Source organism: Hypomesus nipponensis, chromosome 15, assembly GCF_054491055.1.
Source record: "Hypomesus nipponensis isolate SF chromosome 15, ASM5449105v1, whole genome shotgun sequence".
Taxonomy (NCBI): domain Eukaryota; kingdom Metazoa; phylum Chordata; class Actinopteri; order Osmeriformes; family Osmeridae; genus Hypomesus; species Hypomesus nipponensis.
This window is the reverse complement of record NC_140375.1, coordinates 12,045,881-12,051,880: the sequence shown is the minus strand read 5'-3', so window position 1 is coordinate 12,051,880 and position 6,000 is coordinate 12,045,881.

Here is a 6,000-nt window from a genome sequence, read left to right as displayed (position 1 = left end):
TTAATAAAAAAATTGTTAGAAGAGTGCAACCAAGCACCCACTCATTTGCTGGAATATTGTCTTGTTCACCCTGTTGCAGTTCAACTATGACTGGCATGCTATGTCAGTTTTACCAGGATGCCATTGTAGACAGCTTACAGTGACAGCTATGAGGGGCTTCTGAATGAATAGCCATGAACAGACACACCTAAAAGAAAGAGAGGTAGAGAGAGACAAACACAAAAAGAACATTGAACACCTATTGGCACATTTACGTAAATGGGAGTCGTAATAAGCAGGTGCATGTAAGAAAATATCACCATAACCGTATATAAAATGAGAGTTGGCTTGTTGTCGATATAAATTCCATTTCATCAACGCAAACAACGTATGGAAGGTTAGGTCTAATCTACAACCATTCACACATTAATTATTAAGTTATTGATGACCTTCTCCAGCCTCACAAACTCTTGGCAGTTAAATCAAACTGCCTTGAGCCTCCCCAGCCCCTTAGGGCAATATCCTGTATACTGGCTCCTTCTAGTTATGAGCCTGATGGAAAGGCCTTTTTAGAGACATGGCCTCAATTTTCTCTGACTAATCTTTTTGTATACTTGTGTTCTTACAGAGGAGAGAAATTGCTGGTAGCACACAAGTATACTTGAATGAATGCAAGGATTACATGAAGTACATCACATTCATTCATCCATAAATTCAGGAAAGACAAGATATCCTTTTGTATGTTTATGCTTTTATTAACATGTGTATGGAGAATATATGTCTATGTTATTGTACAAAATTGGCAGGGAGTTGAGTAAGATGCTCCCAAACAGCGATTCACAAATCTTATTAACAGTTGGATGTGAACATACATGAGGAGGAGGTGGGAAACCTGGGGGAGTGTGAATCCACCAAATATTAAGTGTGAATGTATCTCTGTAGAGTCCTTGGTACCACAAATGAGTAATTCTTCTGACAACTAACACCTCTGTTTCACTATTCCAAATTGCAATGTTATTTAACTGCAGTCGTCGTTTTTATCCAATAGACAAATGTTCCAAGGACATGCCAGAGGAAACACCATATTGCAGTTGATTCTGTCAAATCCAAAAAAATCATTTTTTAATAAGGCTCAGAGGCTCAAATAACAGTCTCTGAAAAGTGGATTTTTAACATACAAATGCTGTACAAAAGAAGTTGTAAGAATAGAAGAACATAAGCATATTTTCACCGCCATGAGAAAGCATAGCTGTTTGAAACAATGTTAAGTAATACGCACATTGCCTTTTTCTTACAGCCTTACAGATTGAAAGAGCCCTTTTCCCCCTCAGTCAAGCCGTATCCATTAGTCTGCCTTGGGTTCCTCACCTTTGACGTCTCAATCAGTAGAAAAGAAATTGCTCCTTGAACACACAAAAACAGACGCTCTGGGAACATCAGCAAATCCTTTTTTAAACAGGCCTCAGTCACAACTACATAACGGACATTTTAAGTTATTGCCGCTAAATGTAGCTTGAAATTGCTATGTCTTTTCTGTGTGTACAGAACAAGTGTCTGGAGATCAGGAACCATGAAAGTAGCCAGTCAAAGATATTTGTTTGCAGTGACCCATTACTGAATAACATATTATTTTCACTCTCTGAAAATGCTTGCAGTAAGTGACTCCTTCATTTAGTTTTCAAATAATCTCTTCACACCAAATTAATTTAGACAAAACATGCAAACATAGAATGGGCTGCATTGGCATATGTAGCCCATATGTTGCTGTTAGGTTAGGTCTGGGCACTATCCTACCAAAACCAAATGTCAAACCACAGAAAGTTGTTAGACTGGAGATGCGTTACAAATTTCCATACTAGATCAAACAGACCAAACAATTAGCATTTCACATAAACTGACAGATTTCAATAGGGAAGTAGAAAAGCATTGCCACAGTATGTCTTTGGCTCTGCTAATGTGTTGACATATTTGTATGAACCTTCTGTAACTGAACAGTTGCAATGGTTAGTAGTTTGAGCAAAAGACAAGTCAATAGGAGGCCATTATCACTAAACGTGAGGATACTGAGCTTTCAAAGTAAGGAATTCAGGAAATATTTGTTTAAATTTTATTTTCAACATTGTACTGTATGTATTTATTGCAATATCCTGTATGTATTCAATGTTATTTTACATTATTGTTAAGTCTGGAGGCTAGTTAAAGCATATAATCTGATTTTTAATTATATTTTCAATATACACTGAAGACTCAAAGATTTCCATCCTACTTACATGGCACTATCATTGTGTGCAGCTGTGTACACCGAAGAGTACATCAACAGCGAGAATAGTGCAGAAATCAAAGCATTGATGGAATTGTAAGAAATTGCTTTTGCAGCCGCATACAATATTAGTGATTGTGTGCACAACATAATCACACTTAAAAGTAGGGTATGGCTACTGTAAGAATAGGAGTCTAGACACTCGTCCTTCTGGGAGTCCTCTGAAGCCCACTAGACAATCAAGAGCAGTGGAAGAGCATATGCAGCCCACAGCATGTATAATGACCCCCATCACAGCCATCAATAACCATAATGGTCACACAGACATTTATGTTACACTTACTGGGATGAGAGATGAGGCATTTGAGAGAGAGGACAACCTTTTTACTCACTTGCACTAACTTTATGTTTATCTTTTTCATAAGATTTACTCAATCAACTATATGTGCACAGTTTACAGAGGCTGCTGGATCATCTTTAAGTGTGCTTGACCTGTTGGATCATTAGACAGGCTACTCTTCACTTTTCATTCATTTGAATGGGTTTGCTTGAAGGTTGACTGGGAATGCTTAGGCCAGTTCTTTATGACTTCACATTTAACGAACATTGCTGATTTTCCAAATTCTGGATTTGCAGACTGAAATTATATTGGAAATTACATAAATATTGATACGCTCATAAAACTTTTAATTCAAAAGTTTTATCTAACCAATGAATGCTTGATAATTTTGACTAAATAAATGATGGTGTTTAAAATGTGATGTAGCCCAGTTCTCATATTCTTCCAAGATTTTTTTAATACACTTTACATAAAGGTTACATTACGTACCATGGCACTTACAAGGTGCACTTCATTGTAGATTCATATGACTTACTATACACTACTGTACACATCAGTTCATATAGACTACATATGAACTATAGTTCCAACATATGCCGTTGTTATCGGTATTACTATAGTTACACAGTAGTTCAAGTAACATTGATGTAAAGTGTTTACAATGTTTTTATCTTGCACAATATTTTCCTTGGAGTTTGAGGATTGTGTGCTTTCCACTACTGTTTCTGTATTGCAGTTGAAACACTGCATGAGAGGCCAAACAATGGCTAACTTCAATTTCAACTTGATCAGTTGATGAGTCAAGTGTGTGAGTCAATAATGGCATTCATTTAGCAGAGTATTAACAATAAATTTTTCCATTTAAGGGCCTCCCTATTCTCTGGCTACCCTTAAACTATACAGAGGGGACCCACATGGCTTTTCTGTTCTCATATTAGACTAGAATGATTCAAACGTAATACTCAAGTATGTATAATCCTGGAAAACATCTTGTAAAGATGTGTATGCTATGAAATATGTCATATTTACTGGACTGTGACAGTAGGCTTGACAGACACATCGCATAATGTGGATTTGTCAGGGATCATACCTGGTCCATGACTTTGTGATAACTCTAAAATGGCTTATTGTTTCAATGGAATGGCTACTGCTTAAAACAAATATTTTTGTAAACACTTCCCGTTTTCTTGGCAATGTTACTCTCCCAACAGACTCCCTTTATTTTGCACTTTAAAGTGTTGCACTTGGAGGTGAAAATGTATCTCTTTTCCAAGGAGCCATCTATGTCCAAAGTGTCACAGATGGCTAACTGGTGATAATGGAAAGAAAACCAAGACAAGAGGAGATGAGAAGCTTTCTGACCACAGTTTGATAGCAGTAAGACTGCAAGTTGAGAACTGTATGTAATGATATGTGTACATTTTGCCATTGTCAAGCTTTTGTATTAAAGTGTGGATGTATGAGGTTTAGACTTTGGGATAAGACTAGCCCCATTTGGCAAAAGACGTGATTAATACAGAATAGTAATCAGATGCTTGATACCTCCATGTGACAAGTTATTAAGCAGACAGTTTAACCTCCAAACAGACCACTGTACCTTGCTGAAAGAACTTGATGCAGCAGTTGGTGCACGTGGACGTGTGACCCAGAGTTAAAGATGTGTAAGGGGGTCGTTCGGCCAGCTCTGCTCTGCTCTGTGGGGAACCTGCCAGCATACTGCAGAAGATGCCTGATCAAGGTGATGGATGCCACCCAGCCCTACACTCATGCCGACATTCACACCTGCTGCCTGTGCCCAGCTTATTGAGTCCATGAATCAATTTAATGAGAGGAAAAAGGGTTCAGGACTTCAATAAAGACCCCACCAGGCCCTCAGATTTATGCCTCATAAATGTGGTCTGGTCCGTGCAACAGACAGACAAATTAGATAACTTCTGCTTTGTTTGCAGCAAACTGTCATTCATATTGCTGATCCTATTCATCATTTTACACATTGGATGCCAAAAAATGTGCGTTTTGAAAACTCAAACATTAGGGTGTATTGCTAATAGGGAGATACAACCTATTCTATCAGTAACCCTTGAGTAATCTTTTTATTTATTGATGCAATAGGAAATACATGTTAAATGTCTAAAGAGAGAGAGAGAGAAACAGGGAGATAGAGAAAGAGAGTAAGAGAGAGATGGAGAGAAAGACATCTTCCATTGGTAATCAATATTCCAGCAGTGACCTGAGCATTTGCTCCCTCATTCCTCCCATTTGGAACTACAGGCCTGGCTGTCTGACAGGGAGTAAACCCGATGATTTCCCTCAGGATTCTGTCTCACCCCTCCAGACAGTTTTACTGGTTTCCACAGTGCTATACCTCTACACATACAGTACATGGCAACAGATATACAACACCTATCATAATCAACAGCAGTGGGCTATATTCATGGTGTGAGCCTGAGCATAAACAATTACATACAAATATCATCCTTGCCACACTAAAAAGGACAGCTGCATGCCCAGACTTAAATGAAGAATGCTGTGTATGTACCGTACGTAAGTTGACCCACAGTACATAATGAACAATCCTTGACCACAATTCAAAGTCTCCTCCAATGATGCAGTTCAGTCTTACCTTCCATCTCAGTGAGGACATGGTCTTACACATGGTCGCCATTCAGATGTCTGCTGCTGCAGCAGTAGCCCAGTAGTGAATACATTTGTCATCGTCCACTGGGGACATGGCAGCTAATGGTGCATGAGAGTGCCAGATCCCCATGGGTAGTGTAGCTGGACCACACCCCTTCCCTCAGAGGAGAGGCTACAGGCCTGGGCTCAGGGAGAGCGAGACGGGAGCATGCTGAGAGAGATAAGTCTGGTCCAGAGGTAAACATGAGGGATGGTAATTGGAGAGCAGTGGCAAGACATGCATGTCTGAACCCCGAGGCTCTGGAGATGGTGTGGCCACGATCTTCTAATAACGGAAGGAGATAGAGGCTATAGTTGTTAGAAGACAGGGATTCTTGTTACTACACATTCTGCTGTCACTGTCTAATGATATTGTTTGATTTAGATTATATAGACAGTGTGAAACATATTTGAAACTGATTTGACACCCACAATGCTTTGTCTTGAAAGTGTCTTGGGCAAGGCTGAAGACATTCATCTATCTGCCTTTTGACCTGTTGATAGATTGTGTGAAAGAAGCCATGTAACACTTGATCGAAGGGGTGTGTTGAAAGGGAATTTAGTTGTCTATGGAGATACAATAAATCAAGTATTTGCAATTAGATGGAATCAATATAATTAGTCTCTCATTAAGGGCATTTCTCTTCACTTTGCATGTCCACTTATAGCTGTACTTACAGAGATGTCAAGGTTTGTTTACACTTAGTATAGGGCTCTCCTTTGTTGGAGTAAGAAACCCTATCCA